We start from the raw sequence: 25,777 nt of genomic DNA on the forward strand, positions 1-25,777 counted from the left end.
CATCCTTCTGCTCTGCAAGGTCATATACAATTTTCAAGCCGAGTCATTGAGGCCCAGGATGGTCACAGTACAAAGGAAACAAAGGTAAAACTGTTGTGTAAAACTTCCTGGTTCAGTTTTTCCTCCTCCGTCTTGGTTTTTTTTTTTTTTTTGCCAGAGCTGGGAGTTGAGCTCAGGTCCTAGAATCCCCGGATCATCTGTGAGTGTAAAAGCTGCACCCCAGCCTAGGGTAATCAAGGCTAGGCAGAGTTGTGACAACCTGAGTTCAAGCTCTGTGCTTGCCCCCACAAAATGTTAAAGTCCTGGCTAGGAATTTGGGCCATTCTATCAGCCATACCTGGGATTTGAACTCAGGGACTGGATAACTCTATTGTGCTCTGGTGAAGTGGAAGCTAACTGCCTGGAAGAAAAAAAAAATTTCAGAATCTATTCCCAGGGCGTGAATTCCAGCCCCAGAACTGGCAAAAATGATATCCATATACATGTATAATATATATCATATATATGTATTTGTATAGATATTACACATTTTACCTAGGACACAATATTACCACAGAAAGAAAACAGGTCAACATTGGCTTCTTACTCTACCTATTGCCTTCGGCATTGCTGAGATTTGAACTCAGGGCCTGGAATGCCCAATTCATCAAGGGGTCAGTGTAAGCACAGCAGCTTCAAATAAATTCACTGCCAGGCAGTTCCCAGGACCTTAATTCTAGACCCAGGAGTGACCAATATAAAAATAGATAGATGTGTATATTGCTACAAATACATATACATCTCTCTATATATGTATATTCCACTGTATATATAAATATTTACTTGCACTCTAAATGTTCTTAGAGCTCCTGAGCTATAGAAGAAGGAAAGAAACATCATTGACCTATCCTGGGTTCAAATGAAGTTCTCAGAATCCAAACACTAGCCCTGTTAGCAGGATGAACTCCAGTGTAACACTGTATTTGAAGGACAGAAAACAGTTTCAAAAGCCAAGCTAGGTAAGGAGACCAAGGCCTGCAGGATTAGGAGGCAAAATGTACATACTCAACAGGGAAGTGAGTTGCAAAACCACTTCATTCATTCCAGGCACAGCCAGCAATGAAGGGAAACCTGAAATATTTGTTAGAGTTAAACCAGGGTCATGCTTTTCTCAGTCTCTTCGTTCCTCAGGTGAAGGGAGCCTCAGGGTATCTTTAGGTTACCAATAGAGAGCCAGTTGAGTGGGGGAGAGGGGAGGAACAGAGTAGAAAACCCTGATCTCTGGTCTTAGGGAGTAGTTTTTTGACTCTCCTTCTGTCAGATATGAAGGCCCTTCTTCTAACTTTGCCAGTCCATTCTCTTTCCTTCATTCTCCACATCATTAATGCAAATCCCCAGTTCAAGAAGAGGCACGGTTATTTCTCTTCTGTCTCCAAGCAGCTGAATTAGAGCCTGGCTCTGCCCTCTTGTCTCTGGGGCCTTTGGCTACCTGAAAAGTGGGGAAAAGACAGTTTTCCTCCTCTGTGGTTGTGTGAAGGCGATGCTGGTGGCCTGGCACATTGCAGAAGGCCTCATTACTGGGAATTGTTCCCTTCTTTCCTGCTGATGTCCAAGACCAGATACATCTACCATTTTTATGTATGTATGTATGTATGTATGTATGTATGTATGTATGTATGTATCTATCTATCTATCTATCTATCTATCTGTGTATCTATGTATGTATGTATGTATGTATGTATGTATGTATGTATGTATGTATGTACCTATCTATGTATCTATGTATCTATGTATCTATGTATCTATCTATGTATCTATCTATGTATCTATCTATGTATCTATGTATCTATGTATCTATGTATCTATCTATCTATCTATCTATCTATCTATCTATCTATCTATCTATCTATCTATCTATCTATCTATCTATCTATCTATCTATCTGCCTATCTACCTACCTACCTGTCTACATAACAACCTACCTACCAACCTACCTACCAACCTACCTACCTACCATCTGAGCTGTCTCTTTGACAATTCTTGGGCTGAACTCAAGGCCTAGCACTGTCTCTAACACTCTACTACTTGAGTCACAGGACCAATTCTGGCTTCTATCTGTGTATGTGCTACTGAGGAATCGAACCCAGGGCTTCTTGCATGCTAGGCAAACACTCTCTCACTAATCCACATTCCCTGCCCCCTCATCCTTTTTCTTAAAGGTAGTTTTACATAAGTATGCTAGCATTTTATGTCCCCAAGTGTATTTTTTTGAACACAGGTTATTCCTATGAACCTGATCTTCTCTTCCCCTGCCTGATTTGTTATGGTTCCTGCATTGGCCTCATAATAAAATGTAAATAAAGGCTGCTGAGAGCTTTAGTGTGCATTATATAAGGACACAGCCCTGGAATCTGGGAAGAGAAAAATGATGGGGCTGAAATGAATAGAATGATGCAGTATGCACAATGAGCATATCTGAAAAATAAATCAGTAAATACAATCAGAAGCATTGCATACAGCCTGTTTGCACTCAGGGAGGTAACATACACCTGTAAGTAGGGCATTAATACATAAACTTGGTCTTTGCTTTTTGAAATATTTTTGGTGGCCATCCCATGGCTTAAACTCAGGGTGTGATACCTTCCTCAGCTGTTTTGCTCAAGGCTGAGGCTCTACCACTGCCACAGCTCCACTGCAAGCCATCAGGTCGTTCACTGAACATAAGCGCCTCCCAGGCTTTCCTGCCTGGTCTGGCCTGTATCTCTTATTAGGCCTTCTCTTTCAAAGCTGGACCTCTACCCTCTAGGCCACTGCTACACTTCTTGTTTTCTGGTGGTTTATTGGAGACAAGAGTCTCACAGACTTTCCTGCTAGGGCTGGCTTTCAATCATGATCTCCTGAGGAGACTTCAAGTTGTTTTCCTCAGGGATTCACATAGGAGCCACTCCACACAAATCTTTCCTCTAAATCTTGAGAGGTACTAGAGAAAAACGGAAACAGGAAGATGTTTCTAGTGTGTTCTAGAGACTCAAGGTTGGAAACACAAAACACTCATAATTATTAGATCATTTTCTAGGCAAAAGGAGCAATGCAGACAGTATGAGGATCATTCTAGCTTTCGGTCCTCATACCCTGAGACAGTAAATTAACTGCATCTCAATGCTAAGAGACAGAACTGGCATGTCTTGTGGACATTTGCTCATAAATCTTGTGACACTCAATTCTCACTTTTGGTTTCAAACCTGTGACTAGAGGGGATGATGAGCAGAGAAAATCCTTCTCAGAGAACGTAGCTATAAAGAACATTGAGTAGTTGACTTATAAGCCCAAACCATTGGAATAACCCTATTAACAAGTCAGATTGTCCAGATTATAAAATGAAGAAGAAAAGAAAGAAGGTGCCTGTGTCTGCTGACTGTAATCCGTGCTCCTCAGGAGGCTAAGATGTAGAGTATCTGAGTTCGAATCCAGCCAGAATAAGAAAGTCCATGGTACTGTTATTTCAAAGAGATAACAGAAAAACCCAGAAGTGGGGTTGTGACTCCACCTTAATGCACTATCCTTGAGCAAAAGGAGCTCAGAGACAAGGCCTAGTCTCATAGTTCAACCCTTGGACCTGCCCCCTCAAAAAGAACCTGCACCTCCATGTCTTTGTGTATGTATAGATATATTCCTATAAGTGAAGCTCCCGAGTAGCTATGATAAATGGAACCAAGGTAGGAAATTTGTATTCAATACAATGAGTTCATAACACAGAGATTGCTTTTATGACATTACATGTTCCAGGGCTCCCCTCACTGCTCCCAGTGTAGCCTGAGGGTTTCTCTGCATCCCAGGCCAGTTGGAAGAAATCTCTTTCATTGTCTGGACAGGCACACAAAAGGCCTCACTCCTGTAGAGCTGTGTATCAAACAACTTTATCTGGGCCAATTAGTGAGGAGGAGTGTGGGTGGGCTCCAAAGGTCAGGAGAAAAATTCCTCTTTGTACAACAAACTATCTCTCTTCCCAGTGCTGTTTTTTTGACAGGAAGCCTTCATTTGTGCCAACTCCCATGGCAGGCCAAGTTCTGTGCACTCATCTTGTCTTTGTGAGACTATATTCCAAAGCTCAGATACAGTGCTCAATATAATTCGGAAGTCCTTCTGGCAGACAACTAGGGCACTGAACCTAATGAAATGTTCCATTGAGGGAAATGATGGGCCTATGATGCCTTTTCTAGTTTTCTGGAAGCTTTGGAAATCCAAGCACATGTTGGATATCACAAAGCTTCCTGTCATCTAGAGCTGGTGAAGCTCATCTGATTTTGAAACATTTGACCTCTCTTAGTTGGGCCCTGGGTGACTAGGTTTTGGTGTTGAACACAGGGCCTGGGTGCTAGCAATGAGTTCAGAACAGAAGTCTAGTGCTTTACCATTTTGTTTCACAGCTTCACTTCTGCTTTCTCTGTGTGTGTGTGAGTGTGTGTGTGTGTGTGTGTGTGTGTGTGTGTGTGTATGCATATTCTAGTCCTTGGGCTTGAACTCAGGACATGAGCACTGTACCTAGTTTCTCTTCTACAAGGATTGCCCTCTCCTACTTGAACCACAGAGGCACTTCAGGCTTTTTCCTAGTAATGTGGTCCTGAGAAATCAAGGGCAGGGTTTCATATATGCAAAGCACTCTACCCCTAAGGCACATTCCCAGCCCTCTACTTCAGTTTGTTAGTGTGTATCTATCTTTTTTTTATTATTGACGGTTGTAGGAGTGGAAAGCTGGGCCTGGGGGCTCTCTCTGAACTCTTCAGCTCAAATCTTGTTGCTCTACCACTTGATCCACAGAGCCACTTCTGGTATTCTTGTGGTTCATTGGAGCTAAGTGTCTCAAGGACTTTCCTGCCCAGTCTAGCTTTGAGCCATGATCCTCAGATCTCATCCTCCTGAGTAGCAAGGATGATCAGCATGAGCCACAAGCACCCAGCTATCACTTCAGGTTTCTTAGTGGTGAATTGGAGATAATAGTCACATGGGACCTTTTGTGTCTGAGATAGTTTGGAACCCAGTTCCTCAGATCTCCACTTCCTGAGAGGGGCAGGATGACAGACCTCTGCTATAGAACCCTAGGCCGTGACACTCTGTTGCAAGAGGTTCCTTGGCTCCACGTGGTGAAGTGCTATCCATGAGCCCAAGAGGTAAGGGTCAGTGCTTAGGCCCTGAGTTCAAGGTTCACAACTGAGAAAAACAAAACAAAACAAAACAATTGTCTGCAGGAGACAACTCACTAGTCTTCAGTAATACATAATTTTGTTCCCTCCCATGGGGATATATCTGAGTGTCAATATTCTTGTCTGCATAATCATCTCAGTTGTGGAGTTCTTACAAGGACAAGATGAAAGAATGCACCTTTTGATGGACAAAACATGTAACACTCTTTTTTTATTCTGTTATGAGGCTTGAATTCTTGGCCTGAGCTCTGTCCCTCAGCTCTTCAGCTCAAGGCTAGTGTTCTACCATTTGAGCTACAGCACCACTTCCGGTTTTCTTGTGGTTTATTGGAGATAAGGTTTTCACCAACTTTCCTGCCTGGGCTGGTTTTGAACCGCAATCCTCAGATCTCAGCCTCCTGAGTAGCTAGGATCACATGCATGAGCCACCGGTGCCTGGCTCCACATAACCCTCTTTACAGGGTTCAGCACACAGCATCTTGTGAAAGACTCAGCACCCAGCACCCAATGCAAAACTCAACACACAGAACCCAGTGAAGGACTCAGCACATAACATCCTGTGCAGGATTCAGCACACAGCACCCTGTGAGGGACTCAGAACCCCAGGAAGGACTCATCACATAGCTGTATTCCACAAGCTGTCATTAGTATTAGGGTGATTTCATCAGTATCACCATTCTTTCAGAAACACATCACAAACTGCACAAAGTTCACATCTAATAATTTAGAGGTGGGTTATTTGAGGGGAGAGTCACCCACAGGGATTGCACTAAAATGTTGGGGGTACTATCCTAAGATCTTCTGCTCAAGGCTAGAGCTCTACCATTTTGAGCCACAGCTCAGAGTTTCACAGACATCCTGCCAGGGCTGGGTTTTAAACCCACCAGTGTCAGGTCTCAGCCCCCAAGTATCTTGGATGACAGGGGTGAGCAAGCCAGCAGCATCTGGTTCCATAGCGCTTGGTTGCAGTGGTATACATCTGGCTATTCAGATTAGATTGCAGCTGTCAGCACCAGACACCCAGCTTGCTCTGTGATGAGGTATTTGAAGTCCTATTCTTATATTGTTGCAGTCACAACATTCAATCTTTTTTGGTGCCCGTCCTGGGTCTTAAGTAAGGCTCTAGACACAGTCCCTAAGATTTTATGCTGAAAGCTAGTGCTCAACTGCTTGAACGACAGCACAACTACTGGATTTTTATGTGCCTGTGGTAGTGAGTAATCGAATCCAGGGCTTTGTATGTGCTAGCCATCACTATAGCACTGAGCCACAGGAGTGATGTGAATAAACAGATAAATGTGTAGATTGGCATATATATGTGTCTACATATATATGTAGATGTATAAACAAGAGAAAGATGACTGTATATTATGAAATTACATAAATTATATTACTGCCAATTATTGAAAAATTATTCCTTCCATTTTTAAGTATCATTGTTGAATACATAATAAAGTATTAATTGAAAATTAGTCAATGTAGTGTAATTGTTGTGTATAATTTTATAGTATACTCATACACTAACTACTAATTTAATTGTTAATTTTATAACATTTGTATGGATGTATATTGGAATGCGTTTCTTAGAATCTCCTGCCAATCATTAGTGGCAGTCCCAGGATTTGACTTCCAGGCTTAAGTTGAGGTTTCGGCTATGGCTACCATAATAGCCAGCCAAACATCAGCATGTAAGGTCATGTACACTTTCTGGGCCTTGTCATTTTGACCCAGGATGGTCACAATGCAAAGCGAAAAAATGTAAAACCACCTTCTTGAACTTCTCCGTTTTATCCTTCTCCTTTTTATTTTTAGTTTTTGCTAACCCCGAGATTTGAACTTGGGTCCTAGGATCCCAAGCTCAGCTGTGGCAGAGATGCCAAGACCTGAGTTCAAGCCGCATGTTTGGCCAAAAAACATAATAAAATAAAGCCCTGGCTTGGAATTTTTTTGCAATTTTTTGCAATTTTTCTGGCTGGCATAGGATTTGAACTCAGGGTCTGGGTAACTCTGTGGTTTTGTGGGTGAAGGGGAAGCTCTCGGTCCTTGAAGACAAGAATTTCAGACCAGTTCCCAGGGCCTGAATTGAAGCCCCAGCACTGGAAAAAATAATATTCATATATGATCACTGTTTACATACATGGGTTTAGTAAGTATGACATTTATTACACTTATTTATTTATTATTATTACACATATAACATTTCATTTATTACATCCTATCTCACAAGATATATTTGCATATGGATTATACATCATACTGAGACCCAGGATTATTTTTTCAGGAAAAAAATGTGTCGAAAGTGGTTTCTTACTCCATGAATAAATTTTGGGCGATGCTGGGATTTCAACTCACGGCCTACAATGGCCAACCCATAAATGGGGTCACAGTCTTAGCACACCAGCCTCTGGCAAACTGAGCTACCAGGAAGTTCTAAAGACCTGTGATCAAGCCACAGTAGTGCCCTATATATATATTGATAGATGTGTAGAAGGCTGTATATATACATATACACACACACATACACACACACACATACACATATATATACAGAGAGAGAATGTGAGGATATCATTAAATTATATAAATATAGTTACCAATTATTAGTTATTAAATTATGTCTTCATTCAATGAAAACTAATTTAATAAATTAAATAAATTAAATTCATTCAATAAAAATTAGTCAATATCCTTTCATTAGGGGAATCATACCATGGTGCTAGAATGGAAGATATAAACCCAATAATTTTTGTGTGGCATTCTAAAATAGAATCATGAATTAACTGCAAAATTAATCATTTTGATAACATTCCATTAGCATTCACATAAACAGGAACTAGTCTGTCAGGATCTCTCTCCATTTGTGGGTGGCAGTCCTGGCATTCGAACTCCAGGGCTAGGTAGTTTACTTCCAATGAAAACCATTGGAATAATACTGTGAAGATTTCAGATTGTCACGATGAAAAAAAGAAACAACAAGAAGAAAAGAAAGCCGAGTGTCAGTGGTTCCTGCTTATAATACTAGCTCCTCAGGAGGATGAGATGTATAGAATGCCAATCTGAATTCAGCAAAGGCAGGAAAGTCCATGACACTCTTATTTCTAAGAGATCACAGGAAAATATCCCCATGGGTTGGGACTGTGGCTCTAGGGCAGAGGACTACCCTTGAGCAAGAGGAGATTAGGGATACAGCCTAGGTTCATATTTCAACCTCAGACCTGCCAAAGAAAAAAAAAAAGAAGGCAATAACTCCATGTCTCTGAGTATGGATGGATGATGTATGGATGTTACAAAGGATTTACAATATAATGATCAGTGTGACATCACATTGTCATGACATCAGCTCATGGTGACATCACAAATATGTAATGACATCATACCACTATGATATCACATTGTCATTGTGACATCATATATACATTATGAATGCCTATTATTTGATTTCATTATATTTCAAATGTGGCATGTGGGTTCATATCAAAAACACATTTTGACTTCATAATCACTGTGACATCACAATCCCTTTGTGACGTAACATTGCCATTGTGATATCTCTAAACATCTGTGCCAACGCAAACATGTCCTGTCCTCGTGTTTTGTGACATGTTGCCACTGTGTTATGTTAGGCTCATTGAGAGCTCAATCTATTTTTGACATATTATTTCAGGTATGACATGAAATATTAGCAATATACTGTGACATCATGAACATTGTGACATTACACTACTAGATTTAATGACCATTGTGTCACATTGTCACATCACATATCTGTTCTGACTTCATCACAGTTGTGCCAACAAATGCTTTGGAATCGTCACAAGCCCGTTCTAAATTTATATACTCATTGTGAGTTAATGACAATTGAGGTCTGGAATGCCATTGTCACATCACCAATCTACTGCGACATCACAAATCTATTTTGAACTCATCTCTATTATGGCATCACCAACTAATTGTGATATAACAAAACTATTATGACATTATAATTTGACATCATATTGCAATTGTGATATTACATACTTTCACAAACCTATTATGATCTCATCACATCTTAGAAAATTCATGGCCTTTGGGATATTAAGCTCCTTTGTCTGTGAATTGTATCATTGTGAACTTCTAGCAATTGAAATGTGAAATAAGATGTCACATTACACAAATGGCAATTAAGATCTGACATGCCATTGTGACATCACAAGCCCTTTGTGACATCATTATGAGTGTGAAATCTGACTGTTGTTATGACATCATCAGCTCATTGTGACATTTCCAAGTTACAGTGACATCATAGCATTATGACATCACATTGCCATTTTGCTGTCATAGACACATTGTGAATGTATATCCTGTGATTTCATTCTTTTTCAAATGTGGCATATCAGTTGATATCAGAAACACATTGTGACCTCATAACCATTGTAACATTACAAACTCTGTATGACGTCATAACCAGTGTGACATCACAATGTTGTTATAACATCTTTAGCTTATGACTGAACTAGGCCCTGAGAGGAGACTGGAGCTGGGAATGCTTCCTTACAGGTCTTGTTTTTGTTTTAGGGATTATAGGAAAAACAAGAACCTTGGCTCCAACCAGCCCAGTTCTTGGAATGAAAAAAATGCCTCTAGGTCTCCCTCTCCTTAACGACTTGACCCACCTTCATTGTTCTGTTAAGGACTGACCAACTAAACAGGTAGCCAGTAATCCAGGCTCATGCAGGCCTGCAGGCTCGCCTGCTGGCGACATCCTGAGTTTACTATAAACTCCGCCTTTTCACATGTATATGTTAAACTCCACTAAACTCCTTTGTGTATGTTTACCTTAAGCCCGCTTTACCGTTGAATTTGTGAGTCATTTAAACCCAAAATGATAGGCTGGTTTAAACAGACATTATGTGACAAAGTGTAACCTCACTGGCCACCTGCGTGTGGTCTGGTATGATTGTGCAATCTTTTGGGTGTGTGACAATCTCATTGGTCGCCTACATGACCAGGCTTTACCTTGTGATTTTTGCCTTTAAAAACCTAAGCATGTGGGCCGCTCGGGGTCGCAGTATAAGCTCCTGAGCCTGTGCTGCGGCCCTGGCCGGTCAGTGTAGGAACCTTCTCAATAAAGTTGCTTCTTTAATATCAACTTTGTTGTGGTGGGCTCTGTCACACCGGACGACTAGGTGGGCTTGCCTGCCTGAGTAGGGGTCTTCCTACTACAATGACATTATAGCATTTGCCATTATGTCATTGTGACATCATAGTCACATTATGAATGCCTAATCAATGTATTTGAAATGTGCCATGTGGGTTGATATCAGAAACTCATTGTGATGTCATAAACATTGTCACATCAAAATCCCTTTGTGACATCAATTTGGCAATGTGACATCACAATGGCAATGTAATGCTACTAAGTCATCGTGATATCCCAATGGTCATGAACTCACAATGGGTTTCTGATATCAACAGACATGCCACATTAAAAATAGAATGAAAAACATAATATGCAAGCACAACGTGTGTATGACATCAGAATGACAATGTGATGTTACAATACTATGATGTCATTGTAGTTTTACATGTCAAAATGAGCTGATGGTGTCATAATGGCAACATGATGTCACAATTATGATGAAGTCAGAAAGGATTTGTTATGTTTCAATGGTATGTCTGTCAGTTGTCATTACTTCCCCATAAGGATATGGATACAAAAAAGTTTCTGTGATGTCACAGAGGCCATGTGTGTTTTCAAAGGTGGCAAGAGGTCCTCATTGGAATGGCACAATGTGATTCATAATGTCACAATGGAAATGAGATGTCCCATTGTGTTTTTTGATGTCACTATGGTGGTGAGATCACAACGGTTTTGTGATGTCACAGTTTGTTTGTAATATCAGAATGATATATCTAATTTCAATTACTTAGAATTCAATATGAGGATACCAGGAGATAGAAGAAGCTTCATAGTATGAGGTCATATTATGAGAAAACCCAATGGGACAGTGATTTCACAAATACAATGTGATGACTCAACATCTTTTTATAATAATGTTTTGATGTCACAATTGGTGACGCCATACTGATGAGGAGGTCATAATAGATTGGAGATGTCCCAAGGAGTTCGTGATGTCACAATGGCATATGGGATCTCAATTGCCATTAACTCACCATGAGTATATGAGTTTGGGAAGGGATTCTGATGTCACTAATGTATATGTAGTCAAAAAGGTGAAGAACTGAAAGGTCTGAGACGTCACAAAATGACACAATGGTTATGATATCCAGCAGTGTGATATCATTATGTTACACTGGATTTTAGATATCTCATGTCATATCTGAAATATGAGGTCAAACACAGATTTTTAACTCACAAGGGCTAAGATATCAAAATAGCATGTCACAAAAGTTATGAGGACAGGAGAGGTATTTGATGTCACAGTGTTAGTGATATGACAAAGGCAATGTGCTGTGACAAAGAGATTTTGATGTCACAAAGGTTATGAGTTCACAGTGGTTTCCTGATATAAACCCACATGGCACATTTGAAATAGAATGAAATCAAAGAATAGGCATTCACAATGGGTCTATAGCATCAAAATGACAAAGTGATGTCAATACAACAATGTTTGATAGTATATGAACTCATTACCTTGCTCATGTAACTGTAATCCCTCCATACACTATACTTATAATAAAAAAGACACAGAAGAAAAAAAAATAGAAAAATGGTATGGTGTCATTGGGGTTTGGTGATGTCACAATGAGATGATGGTGTTATGATGATAATGTGATTTCACAGTCATAATTATTGCAGAAAGTATTTGTGATGGTACAATACTATGTGTGATCACAATTTTCATTAGTTCACTGAGGATATGGCTACACAAAGGTCTGTGATGCCAGAGAGGTTATGTGTTTCTTTAAAGGTGCAAAGAGCTCACAATAGATTTGTGATGTCACAAGGTGATTGTGAAGGCACAACAGCAATGTGATGTCACAATGGGGTTGTGATGTCACAGTAGTGATGAGGTCACAATGAGTTTGTGTCATCAACATGAGTTTGTAATATCACCATGACATGTCCAATTTTAATTTCTACTAGTTCACAATGAGGATACAATTTCAAAGAAAGAATCTTAAGCTCCAAAGACCATGAGTTTTTAGTCATACCTTGTGTGATGTGCAGCCATTAGGATATTTTAGTCCTTCAGTACGCTTAGAATCTGTTTTCAATCTCATAATAATTCAGGTATGACATGTGATATCTATCAGAAATTGACTAACATTTTGACCATTGTGACATCATATTGATAGACATCAAGACCATGGTGTCACATTGTGAACTCACAAATCTGTTAAGACTTCATCACATTTGTGCCAACACATGACATTGGAGACAACACAGTCCCTTTGTGAACTCATATCTTCATTGTGAATTAATGACATTTGAGATCCAGCATGCCATTGTGACATTTCCAACCAGTTGTGACACAAACAATACCACACTAAAGCTACCAGCACGGCTATGTTTATTGCAGCATTATTTACCATATCTAAGATATGGAACCAACCTAGATGCCCCTCAGTAGATGAATGGATCAGGAAAATGTATTATGTATACACAATGGAATTCTATGCCTCCATCAGAAAGAATCACATTGCCATTGCCCCATTTGTTAGGACATAGAAAGACTTGGAAAAAATTATATTAAGTCAAGTAAGCCAGGCCCAAAGAAACATAGGTCCCATGTTTTCCCTTATTTGCAATAACTAGTATATGTCTGAGTCAAGCAGAAAAGGTCAGATAAGTTGATGATACTGGAATGAACCCTAAGATAAATATTCAATTTTTTGGTTTTTTTTCCTTTCATGCTATTTTGTCTATCATATTTACAAGATGATTTCTATGTTGCTTTGTATGTCCCTCCACCACAGTAAAACCCATACTTTCACTGTATTTGATGTTGGTAGAGTTTCTGGAGGGGAAGGGAAAAAATAACAAATAGTTTAACTAAGGATCCAGGAGGATCCATTGCAACAATAAGATGTACAAGTCGTTTTGTCGAAAAACAAACTTAAAACCTTTGGTGGGGGGTGGGAGGAGGATTGGGTAGGGAGAGGGGAGGAGTATGGGAAGATTTGGGAAGGGGAAACAAAGTGGAGGCAATAATGCTTGACAGGAAATGTACTCGTTATCTTGCCCATGTAATTGTAACTTCTCTGTACGGTATTTTCACAATAAAAAAAAACAAAACAAAAAAAAAAACACAAAAAACACAAGACATTACAAACCCCCTCCCAATAAAATTGTGACAACACAAATCTATTATAGTAGAAACACATTGTGATCTAATAGCCATTGTAGTAGCACAATCCCTTTGTGACCCCACATTTCTATAGTGATATCACTAACCCACTGTGAAATACCAATCCTCTCATACCCAATCCAAGTATGAAATGGTGATACCCGCATCCAGTGTGACATTTAGATCATAGTGACATCACACTGATAGATGTTAAGAGCATTTTGTCACATTCTGACAACACACACCCGTTAGGACTTCATCACTTTTGTGACAACGCATGCCTTTGGAGATACCACAGTCCCTTTATGAGCTCATATACTCATTGTAAGTTAATGACATTTGAGATCACATGTGTCATTTTGATATCACCAACCCATTTTGACATCACACACCTCTTGTAAACATCACTAGTGTGGCATCACCAATTGTGATATCAAAAACTTATTAAGATATCATATTTCAACATCATATTGCCATTATTATATCACTGTTCCATTGTGTTTTCTAAGACCTAGTATGTCTTCATAGCATTTTAGAATATTCATGGCCTTTTATACTTCAGTCTTCTTCTGTGAACTCAAATCCTCATTGCGAAATAGTAGCAACTGAAATTGGACATGTGATTATGAGATGTGACTTCACAAAACTACTTGATTTCATTACCAATTTGACATCCAAACCCATTGAGAACTTTCATTGCCATTTGACATCACTATCACATTTTGACATCCCAAACCTATTAGGACCTCTTAGCCCTTTGAAAAAAAACATATGGCCTTTGTGGCATCACAGTCCCTTTGTGTAACTATACCCTCATTATGAACTTCCAATTGGTATCAGACATGCCATTGTAATATCACGAACTCTTTGTGGCATCACCAGTGTGACATATCATTTTCATTATGACAGCGTCAACTACTTTTGACATCACAAAAGTACAATGACAAGATAGCATTATGAGATCACATTGTCATTGTGATGTTACAGATAGATTGTGAATGCCAATTTTTAATTGTTTTTTTCCGGTTGTGGGGCTTGAACTCTGGGCTTGGTTGCTGTCCCTGCTCTTCTGCTCTAGGTGAGCACTCTATCGCTTGAGCCACAGCACCACTTCTGGTTTTCTAATCGTTTTTATTGGAGATGAGTCTCATGAACTTTCCTGCCTGAGCTGGCTTTGAACTGAGATCCTCAGATCTCAACCTCCTGAGTAGCTAGTATTACAGGTGTGAGCCACCGGTGCAAGGCTATTTCATTCTATTTCAAATTTGACATGTGTGTTGATATCAGAAACATAATGTGACCTCATAACCATTGTAACATCATAAATCAGCAGTGACATCAAATTGTCATTATGACACCATCAGCTCATTGTGACATCACCAAACAACAATGGCATCATAGCAGTATAAATCACAGTGACATTGTTACATCATAGACGTAACAGTGTAAAGGCCTATTGTATGAATTCATTCTATTTCAGAAACCCATTTTGACAATATAACCATTGTGATATCACAATACATTGTGACATCTCATTGTCATTGTGATATCATTAACCTGCTGTGCCATCACAAACCAGTCCTGTCCTTATAAGTTTTGTGCCATGCTGCCCTCGTTATATATTAGGCCCTTTTTGAGCTCATAACCTGTTTTCAATCTCAAATTTCTGGTATGACATATGATATCAGAAATCCCCTGTGATATCATATTGCCATTTTTCATGAATATTGTGTCACATTGTGACATCACAAAACTGTTAGAACAGCATCACATTTGTGACAACACATGCTTTTGGAGACATTACAGTCCCTTTTTGAACTCATATATTCATTGCCAATTAATGACAATTGAGATCTGCCATGCCACTCTGACATCATGAACCCATTGTGACATCACAAATTTATTGTGCACATCATGAGAATGGCATCAACAACTAATTGTGGTATCAAATCATTATTTTGACATTATATTGTGGGATTGCCGTTGTGACATCATTGTTCCATTGTGTTTTTACAAACCTATTATGGCGACATCACATCTTAGAAAATTCATGGCCTTTGAGATTTCAAGGTTTTTCTGTGAACTCATGTACTTATGACCCCTAAGGCAAGGAGACAATCCATCGAGTCACATTTAATATAATTAAAAAAATTACAATAGAAAGGGGACTGTGATTACCTTATCCTGGAATGGATACCCAGGTCCAAGAGCATCCTTGACCAACAAACCTCAGAACTTCAATGGGCAGCCCCACCCTTTTTAATTGGTCTGCAAACCACCAACCAAAAAATTATGATATCCAAAGCTCCAAACCTCAATGGGCAAGGCTTTTTACTTTTCCATTCCACCCTCCTTCACTACAGAGCTGTCCTTCCTTCCTGGTCTTTCCCTTTATCCCTTCCACCACTTCCTTCTTCTCTTCAGGCCTCTACACTCTCCACAGGCCTGCCCTACTCTGCCCCAGTGACCACTTGCCAACCTTCTGCTCTCCATCAACTTCCTCTCTTCTCAGGTTTTTCCCTTTATTCCATCCAGGTAGCACCCATTTTTATTTCCCCTTCCAATGCTCTGAAAATGCAACCTATATATAGGTTTACCTCTCTTCACTCCACGGGTCTTCTGCCTAACAGTTTTCAACCATCACTTCCCAAACTGCCCAATGCTTAATCATTTCTTGACACCTCACCATGTGAGGCTTGACACTTCACCTTTGGCGGCATTCCCCACACTCTCCGGTGGGCCAGGCCAAGCATTTACAATGATTATCAGCTCCCACAGATAATTCTGGCCCCACTGGTTATTACAGTATCCTCATAGTGAATTAGAAGTAATTGAAATTGTATATGTCATTGTTATATTACGAACTTGATGAGACATCACTAACCCATTGTGACCTAAGCACCATGGTGACATCACAAACTCACTGGGATATCACATTGCCATTGTACCGCTATGATCACATTGTGACATCCCAAACCTATTATGACCTCAGAAGCTTTGAAAGAAAGCATGGCCATTGTGAAATCACAGGCCTTTTGTTATCCATACCCTTATTTTGAGCTAATGACAATTGAGATGAGACATGCCATTTTAACATCACAAAACCTTTGTGACATCATCACCAGTGTAATATCACATTGTCATTATGACAACATCAGCCCATCATGACATCATAAAACAATGACATCATAGCATTATGATATCACATGGTCATTGTGATGACACAGACACATTGGAATGCCTATTCTGTGATTTCATTCTATTTCAAATGTTGCAGGTGGGTTGATATCAGAAATATATTGTGACCACATAGCCATTATGATATCACAATACCTTGATGACACCATATTGCAATTATGATATCACTAATCCACTGTGACATCACAAACAGTCCTATTCTCATAAATTTTGACATGCTTCCAGTGTGATCTCTTTGGCCTCTCTGAGTTCATAAATTGTTCAACTCATAATACTTCAGGTATGGCATGTGATATCAGAAATCCACTGTGACATCATGACCACTGTGACATCATACTGCCAGATATCATGACCACTGAGTCACATTGTGACATCACAAACCTCATGACACATATGCCTTTGGTTACATCATTAACCCTTCTGAACTTATATATTCATTGTCAATTAGAGATCTGGCATGAGATTTTGACATCACCATCTCATTGGGAAATCACAAACCTATGTGACCTCATCACCTGTATGACATCACCAACTATTTGTGACTTCAAAACAATACTATCCCATGTAATGGTAACATCACATTACCAATGGGATTTTCACCATTGCATTTTCACCAACCAATTATTTCCTCATAATATTTTACAAAATTCATGGCCTTTCTAACTTCTAGCTCCTTATGTGAACTAGTATCTTCATTGTGATCTAGTAGAATGAAATTGGACATATAATGGTGATATTAAAAATTCATTGTGACACCATTATCCAAGTGTGACCTTATCACCACTGTGACATCACAAACCCATTGTGACATCACATTGCCACAGTGATATCTCGGTCACCTTGTGACATCCCAAATCTGTTGTGACCTCTTAGCACTTTTGAAAAAGCACATGGTACTTGTGACATCACAGTCCCTTTGGGTAACCATATCCTCATTGTGAACAAAGGACAACTGACATCAGACATGCCATTGTAACATTACAAACACTTTGTCACATCATCTCCAGAGTGAGATCACATTGTTGTTACGATACCATCAAATCATTGTGACATCCCAAAATGACAATGACGTCATAGCATTATGACATCACATTTTCATTGTTAGGTCAGAGAGACAATGTGATTGCCTATTCTGTGATTTCATTATATCTCTAATGTGGCATATAGGTTGATCTCAGAAACCCATTGTGACCACATCACCATTGTGACATTACAATCCCTTTGTGACCTCATATTAACAGTGTGATATTATTAATGCAATGTAATATCACAAACCTCTCTTGTCCTCATAAATTTTGTAACAAGTGTCTACCTTGACCTGGGCTGGATGCCCACAGCTAAATGCAGCTTCAACCATGAACCCTCAGGCCTCCAAAGAGCAGCCCAGCCATTTGTCTGCAAACAAGCAACCCCAAAAATAATGATCTCCAAAGCTCCACACTTCAAAGGACAAGGTTTTTTTTCTTTCTCTTGATCCTCCTTCTCTACAGACCTGTCCTACCTTTCAGGTCTTTTCATTTTTTTCCGTCCACCATTCCCTTCTTTTCTTCAGGCTGCTCTACTCTTGACAGGCCTGCCCTGCCCTGTCCAGGTGGCCAGTTGCCGTCCTTCACCTCTTGGTCTGCCTCAATTTCCTCTCCTCCCAGGTTTTTGTCCTCCTGCAGTCTCTTCACTTCTTTCCTTCCAGGCCTTTCCCCTTTTTCTCTCCCCCTTCTGTTGCTCTGAACATGCAGCCCATGTATAGGCTGTACTTTCCCCCACTGCAGTATGTTTCCTGCATAACAGTTTTCAATCATCACTTCCCAAATATCCGTGCCCAATCACTTCATGGCATCTCACCATGTGGGGCTTGACAACCTATCTCCTTCAGCAGCATGTGCTTCCCCCTTCAGCTGCATGCACCCCCCTCTCCGGTGGTCCAGTCCAGGAGGCCATGATGACTATCTGTTCCCATGGATGATAGGGGCACTGCTGGTTATTAAGTGTATCATGGTGAACTAGGAGAAATTGAAATTGGAAAAATTTGTGATATTACAAACTCATGATATAACTAACCCATTGTGACCTCACCAACACTGTCACATTACAAACCCATCGTGACATCACATTGCTGTTTTTGACACCAGGATCACATTGTGACATCCCAAAACTATTATGACCTCTTATAATCTTTGAAAAAAATACATAGTTTTGTGACATCATAGTCCCTTTTTTACCCAAATCCCCACCGTGAAATATTGACAATTGAGAATCAGACATGACATTTTAACATCAAAAAGTTTGTGAGATCATCACAATTGTGACATCACATTGTAGTTTTGACATCATCTGCTCATGCTGAAATCACAAAACTAAAATAATATGATAGAATTATAACTTCACATTGTCATTGTGACATCATAGACACATTATGAATGCCTTTTCTGTGATTTCATTGTATTTCATTAGGACTTCAAGCTCCTTCTGGGAACTTGTATGCACATTGTGAAATAGCAATTGAAATTGGACATGTGTTTAAGAATTACAAAATCATCATGACATCAAAAACCTATTGTGAACTCATCTTAACTGTGTATCATGAAGCTATCATGGCCCCTAATTACCGTTGAAAACACACAGGACATTTGTGACATTACAGTCCCTTTGTGTACCCATATCCTCATTGTGAACACATGACAATTGTATTCATATATGCCATTGTAACATCACAAACCTTTGTTACCCCATCATCAGAGTGACAAGATATATTCATTATGACACCATTATCTCCTTGCAACATCACCAATTTACAATGAACTCATAGCATTATGACATTATATTGTCATTGTGATGTCATTGATACATTGTAAATGTCTATTCTATTTCATTCTATTTCAAATGATGTGGCCTGTGGGTTGATATCAGAAAACCATTGTGATCTCATAAATATATGGCATCACAATCACTTTGTTATATCACGGTTCCATGGTGGTATCACTAACACACTGACATCACAAACTTGCCCTGTCTTCATAAGTCTTGTGATGTGCTGCAATTGTGATGTCTTAGGCCCTTTATGAGTTCATAATCTATTTTCAACCTTATAATATTTCAGTTATGATATGTGATATCAGAAATCCACTGTGACATCACGATCATTGTGACATCATACTGACAGACATCATAAATATTGTGTCACACTGTGACATTACAATCCTCTTAGGACTTCCTCACATTTGTGACAACACATGCCTTTGGAGAAAGCACAGTCCGTTTTGGAACTCATATTCGCTGTGATTTCATGATAAATGAGATCCTTTATGCCATTTGGATATCACCAACCAACTGTGATATCATAGACCTACTGTGACCCCTTACCTGTAGGTCATCATCAATTAATTGTGACATCAAAACCTTTTGTGATGTCACAATCTGACACGATGATCATCATATCTGTCAGTGTGATGTCATAATGGTCATGATGTCACAGTGGATTTCTAGTATCTAATATCATACATGAAATATGAGGTTGAAAACTAATTATGAGGGCAAAAAGGTCTGATATCACAATGTCAGCATGTCACAAATATGAGGAGAGGAGAAGTTTGTGATGTCACATTGTACTAGTGATATCACAATGGCACTGTGATGGCACAAAGTGATTATGATGTCAAAATGGTTATTTAGGCACAAAAATGCGTTTCTGATAGCATGTCTCATGCCACATATGAAATACAATGAAATCACAGAATAGGCATTCACAATGTGTCTATGATGTCAAAATGAGAATTGTTGTCATAATACGATTATGTCATTGAGTTTGGTTATGTCACAATGAAATGATGCGCTTATAATGAAAATGTGATGTCACGCTGTTGAGGATGTCACAAACACTTTTTGATGTTATAATGGCATGTCTGCTTTCAATTGTCATTAGTTAACAACAAGGATATGGGTACACAAAGGGACTGATGTTGAAAAGGGCATGTGATTTTTCAAAGGAGCTAATAGGTCATAATAGATTTGAGATGTCACAATGGAATCATGATGTCACAATGACAATGTTGTCACCATGGGTTTGTGATGTCATGGCGGTGATGATGTCAAAATGGGTTTGTGATGTCACAACGAGTTTGTAATATCACAATCAAATTTCCAATTTCAATTGCTACTAGTTCACAAGGAGGATACTGTAATAATCAGCAGGGCCCTGAAAATCTACAGGCTTGGATCATCAGTGTGGCCCCATCTCCTGGCCAGATGGTGAGGCATTCTGTGGGAGGGGCTGGGGCATTAATCATCACGTGCTGAGCTGTGAAGAAGTGATATGGCTGTGGGCAGTTTGAGATTTGACAGTTGAAAACTGTTAGGCAGTTGGAGTAGAGAAGGGGTACAGACTTTATATAGGCTGCTGGTTCAGAGCAATAGAAGGAGAGAGAAAAAGGAAAAAGTCCTGTAAGGAAGGAAATGGTGTGATAGCAGAAGGAGAAAGACCTGGGAGGAGAGGAAGTTGAGGGAGGGCAGGAGGTAAAGGATGGCAACTGACGACCCAGTCAAAGCAGTTCAGGCCTTTGGAGAGTGAAGAGGCCTGAAGAGAAGAAGGAACTGGTAGAAGGGAAAAAGGGAAAGACCTCGAAGGAAGTATAGTTCTGTAGTGGAGAGACAAAAGGAAGAGTTAAAAAAAAAGCTTGCCCTTTGATGTTTGGAGTTTTGGATATCATAATTTTGGGGGTTGGTGGTTTGGAGAATATTTATTATATTAAATGTTTCTCTATGGATTCTCTTGAACTATAGAGGTCTTAATTTTTGGAGTCCCCCATCGAGATAATCCATTTGGATGGCATCAGGCCTTGGCCTCAGGGAAAAATCCCCATAGGTGAGAGTGTCAGCCCTCAGGGTTGAGAGTCTACCTCGAGTGTTTGTCTCTGGAGGAGAATCATGGACAAAAGTCATTTAGGGACCTCTAGGGGTGTGTCTGGGCAAGCTTGCCAGCCTGTTTTGGGGATCCTCTCTGGAGGTCATCTGTTGCTTCCTTTGGAAGCCATCTGGGAACTCCTTGAGAGGTCATGCAGGGTTTCTTTGGGGAACCATCTGGAACCTCCTTGAGAGGTCATGTAGGCCGTCCTTGGGAAGCCATCTGGAACCTCATCAAGAATACATCTGCAACTTCATTGAGAAGCCATCTGAGACCTACCCTGGAGGTCATCTGGAGCCTTCTCCAGGGGCCATCTTGGACTTTCTCCAGAGGTCATTTGGGGCTTCCTCAGGAGGTCATCTGAGACCCCTATAAAAGTAGTGATTGGGAAATAAGGGAAAACACGGACATAAGTTTCTTTGGGCCTGGCTTACTTCACTTAATGTAATTTTTTCCAAGTCTTTGCATTTCCTAACAAATGGGGCAAAGTCATTCTTTTTGATGGAGGCATAGAATTCCATTGTGTATATATACCACATTTTCTTGATCCATTCATCTACTGAGGGCATCTGGGTTGGGGCTTCCTTAAGAGGCAATCTAGGACCACCTCCTGAGGTCATCTGGAGCTTCTTTTTGAGGTCATCTCAGGTTACCTTGATAAGAAATCTATGACTGTCTTCGGACATCATCTGGGACTTCCTTGAGAAGCCGTATAGGACCTTCTCTGGAGGTCATCTGTGGCTTTCTCAAGAGGGTTATCTGGAACCTCCTCTGGAGTTCATCTGTGGCCTCCTTGAGTGGCCATCTGGGAGCTACTCGTGAGGTAATCTCAGCCTTATTGAGAGGACATCTGGAACCTCCTTTGGAGGTCATCTGACACTTCCTTGGGAAGCCATTTGGAACATACATGAGAGGTTATCTAGGGCTTCCTAGGGAGGACATATGTGACATCCTCCAGAGGTCATCTGTGACCTCCTCAAGAGGCAATCTAGAATGTACTCTCTGTCATCTAGGACCTCCTATAGAGGTCAACATTGAGAGGTTTGGGGCATGTAGATTAAGTGTCTGTGGCTATTGTTCTGTGTGTGCATGCTGATAGTTCTATCTGTGTCCTGTATGCACCTCTGTTTACTCCTTTTCTCAGGATGGGAGAACAAGGCCTAAATTTGTCATATCCAAAATATATTCTCCCCCAGGGTTACAGAATCCCTCAGAGGAAGATGCACTGATGTACTCTTTCTCCTATTCTTTGCCATCAGCACCTCTAATGTTACGTTCTCCCATGCCAAAATTGGTTACTTGTACCATCCTGAGGTGGTATGTTACCATTATTACCCTTGAGACAGGAACATGGAGGAGATGGTGGGCAGGCCCTCCTTTTAATATATGGTCCCTTTGCAACTAGTGACCTGTATGACTGGAAACAGCAAAATCTATCCTTTTCAGAAAAAAATAACCAAGACTCATTACCTCATTACTGGGATGAGTGTCAGCAAACTTTACCGATGCTTTTCACCTGGTAGAAAAGGAAGTGAATCCTGCTCGGTAAATTGAATATGGTCCCTGGACCAGACAGTAGCTCCACTATTGAACCAGACCATTTGGATCAAGCCTTTCCCCAGACTTATCCAAGCTGAGACTAACAGCAATCAAGGTATGGAGGTGCTTATCAATTATTGCCAGGTTTGGTTAGCAGGGATACTGCAGAGGCTAAAAAGCCAGAAAGGTGAGTGAGATGGGAGAGTTCCCCAGTGAATACCCTTATTCTTGCAAACTCCCTAACTTATTCTCAATAGATCATTTGTTAGTTCATACAAGGAATTTAAGCAAATACAAGAGGATCGACATAATACCCTGTATTCTATCTGACCATACTGGAATCAAACTAGTTCTCTCAATAACAAGGCATAAAGTAGAAAAAACTTAAACATATGGAAATTAAACAACAATCTGTTGAACAATACATGGGTTACAGAAGAAATTAAAGAAAAAATTAAAAAGTTCCTACAATTCAATGGAAATGAAAATACATCATGAAGAAACCTATGGGACCCAGCGAAAGGAGTCCTGAGGGGCAAATTTATTGCACTCAGCAAGCATATCAAGATCAATAGAAAGCCTACGGATTGGGAGAAGATCTTCACTAGCCATACAACGGACAAGGGTCTCATATCTAAAATATACTTGAAACTCAAAAAATTAAATCCCCCAATAACAAATCCTCAAAGAAACAACTGCCCAATAAATAAGTGGGTGAAAGACTTAAAGAGAAACTTCTCTGAAGAGGAAAGATGGATGGCCAATAGACACATGAAGAAACGCTCAACATCCCTAGCCATAAAAGAAATGCAAATCAAAACAACATTTAGATACCACCTCACCCCAGTTACAATGGCTAAAATCAAGAACTCTAATAACAACAGATGCTGGAGGGGATGTGGACAGAAGGGAACCTTACTGAATTGTTGGTGGGAGTGTAAACTTGTTCAACCAGTTTGGAAAGTAGTATGGAGGTTCCTCAAAAGACTCCACATAGAGCTCCCCTATGACCCAGCAATCCACTTTTAGGTATTTACCCAAATGATCACAAACAAGACCACACTAAAGGTACCAGCACGACTATGCTTATTGCAGCATTATTTACTATAGCTAAGATATGGAACCAACCCAGATGCCCCTCTGTAGATGACTGGATCAAGAAAATGTGGTATATATACACAATGGAATTCTATGCCTCCGTCAGAAAGAATGACATTGCCATTGCCCCATTTGTTAGGAAATGGAAAGATTTGGAAAAAATTATATTAAGTGAAGTAAACCAGGCCCAAAGTAACATACGTCCATGGTTTCCCTTTTTTGCAATATTTAGTATATGTCTGAGTCAAGCAGAAAAGATCAGAAATGGTGATGTTAGGGAAATGAACCCTAAGATATGTATTCAAATGTTTTTTTTTTCTTTCATGCGATTGTTTCTAACACATTTATAAGATTATTTCTTTGTTGCTTTGTATGTCCCTTACCCACAGTATAATCCCTGCTTTCACTGTATTTGATGTCGTTATAATTTGTGGATGGGAAGGGGAAAAACAAATAATTTAAATAGGGATACAGGTGGACCCATTGCAACAATGAGATGTACAAGTCGTTATGTCGAAAACTAACTTTACAAATTTGGTGGGGGGAAGGGGGAGAGGAGAGGATTGGGTGGGGGGACAGGGGGAGGATGGGAAGGGATGGAAAGGGTAAACAAAGGAGGAGGCTACAATGCTTGATAAGGAATGTACTCATCATCTTGCCCATGTAATTGTAACCCCTCTGTACAGTATTTTCACAATAAAAAATAGACTAAAAAATTAAAAAATTAAAAAATTAAAAAAAGAAAACATAGACCAAGTAAACAATGTTATGATGCAACTAAAACTGCTAGAGAAACAAGAAAAAAATGAACTAAGTGAAATAAGATCTGAAATTAATGAGATACAAAGAAAATTATAAATAAAATTAATAAAACAAAAAGCTGTTTAAAAAATATCTCAATAAAGCTGACAGATCACTGGCAAGAGTAATGAACAAAAGAGAGGAGACCCAAATCAATAATATCAGAAATACCACAAGAAAAATTACAACAAACATCCAAGACATCCAATCATAAAGAAATAATTCCAGACTCTAATCACAAAGGAAGGAAAACCTAGCAGAGATGGATGAATTTCTACCGAAATACAAATTGCTATCTCCTCCCTTTCCATTTCAGATAGGCTTCTCTGCCATGTATGGTGGGGCAACAGTCTGGTAAATAAACTTCTTTTCCTGCCTGAATAGCTTGTGATGTTCTCTTCATCCACTACCTAATGAAATCTACCTATTTAATATACCTTACAAATGATGCCGTGACTCAGATGGGGTTTTGAGTTGGAAATGTTAGAATTTCCCAACCACCCCTCTTCTGTGAACCAAACTGCCTGGGACACCACGTGAGACTTTTCACCAATACCATTGCTGGCCTTCATATCCACGTCCACACCACTTCTCTACTCTGGTGAGTGCAACTACTCTCTATGGCTCTATGTTGCTCAATCTCTGTTCAGATGTGGTGTCATGCCACATGCTCCTATGGCCTTTAGCCAAATGGCTGGTAACCTCCGATGCTGAGGATGCTTGGTTTGGGGGCTTGGCCATTTCTCTCTATAGGGCTCTGGGGGAAATCGGAATGC

This window comes from Dipodomys spectabilis, unplaced genomic scaffold, assembly GCF_019054845.1.
Source record: "Dipodomys spectabilis isolate Male_0828 unplaced genomic scaffold, ASM1905484v1 ptg000254l, whole genome shotgun sequence".
Taxonomy (NCBI): Eukaryota; Metazoa; Chordata; class Mammalia; order Rodentia; family Heteromyidae; genus Dipodomys; species Dipodomys spectabilis.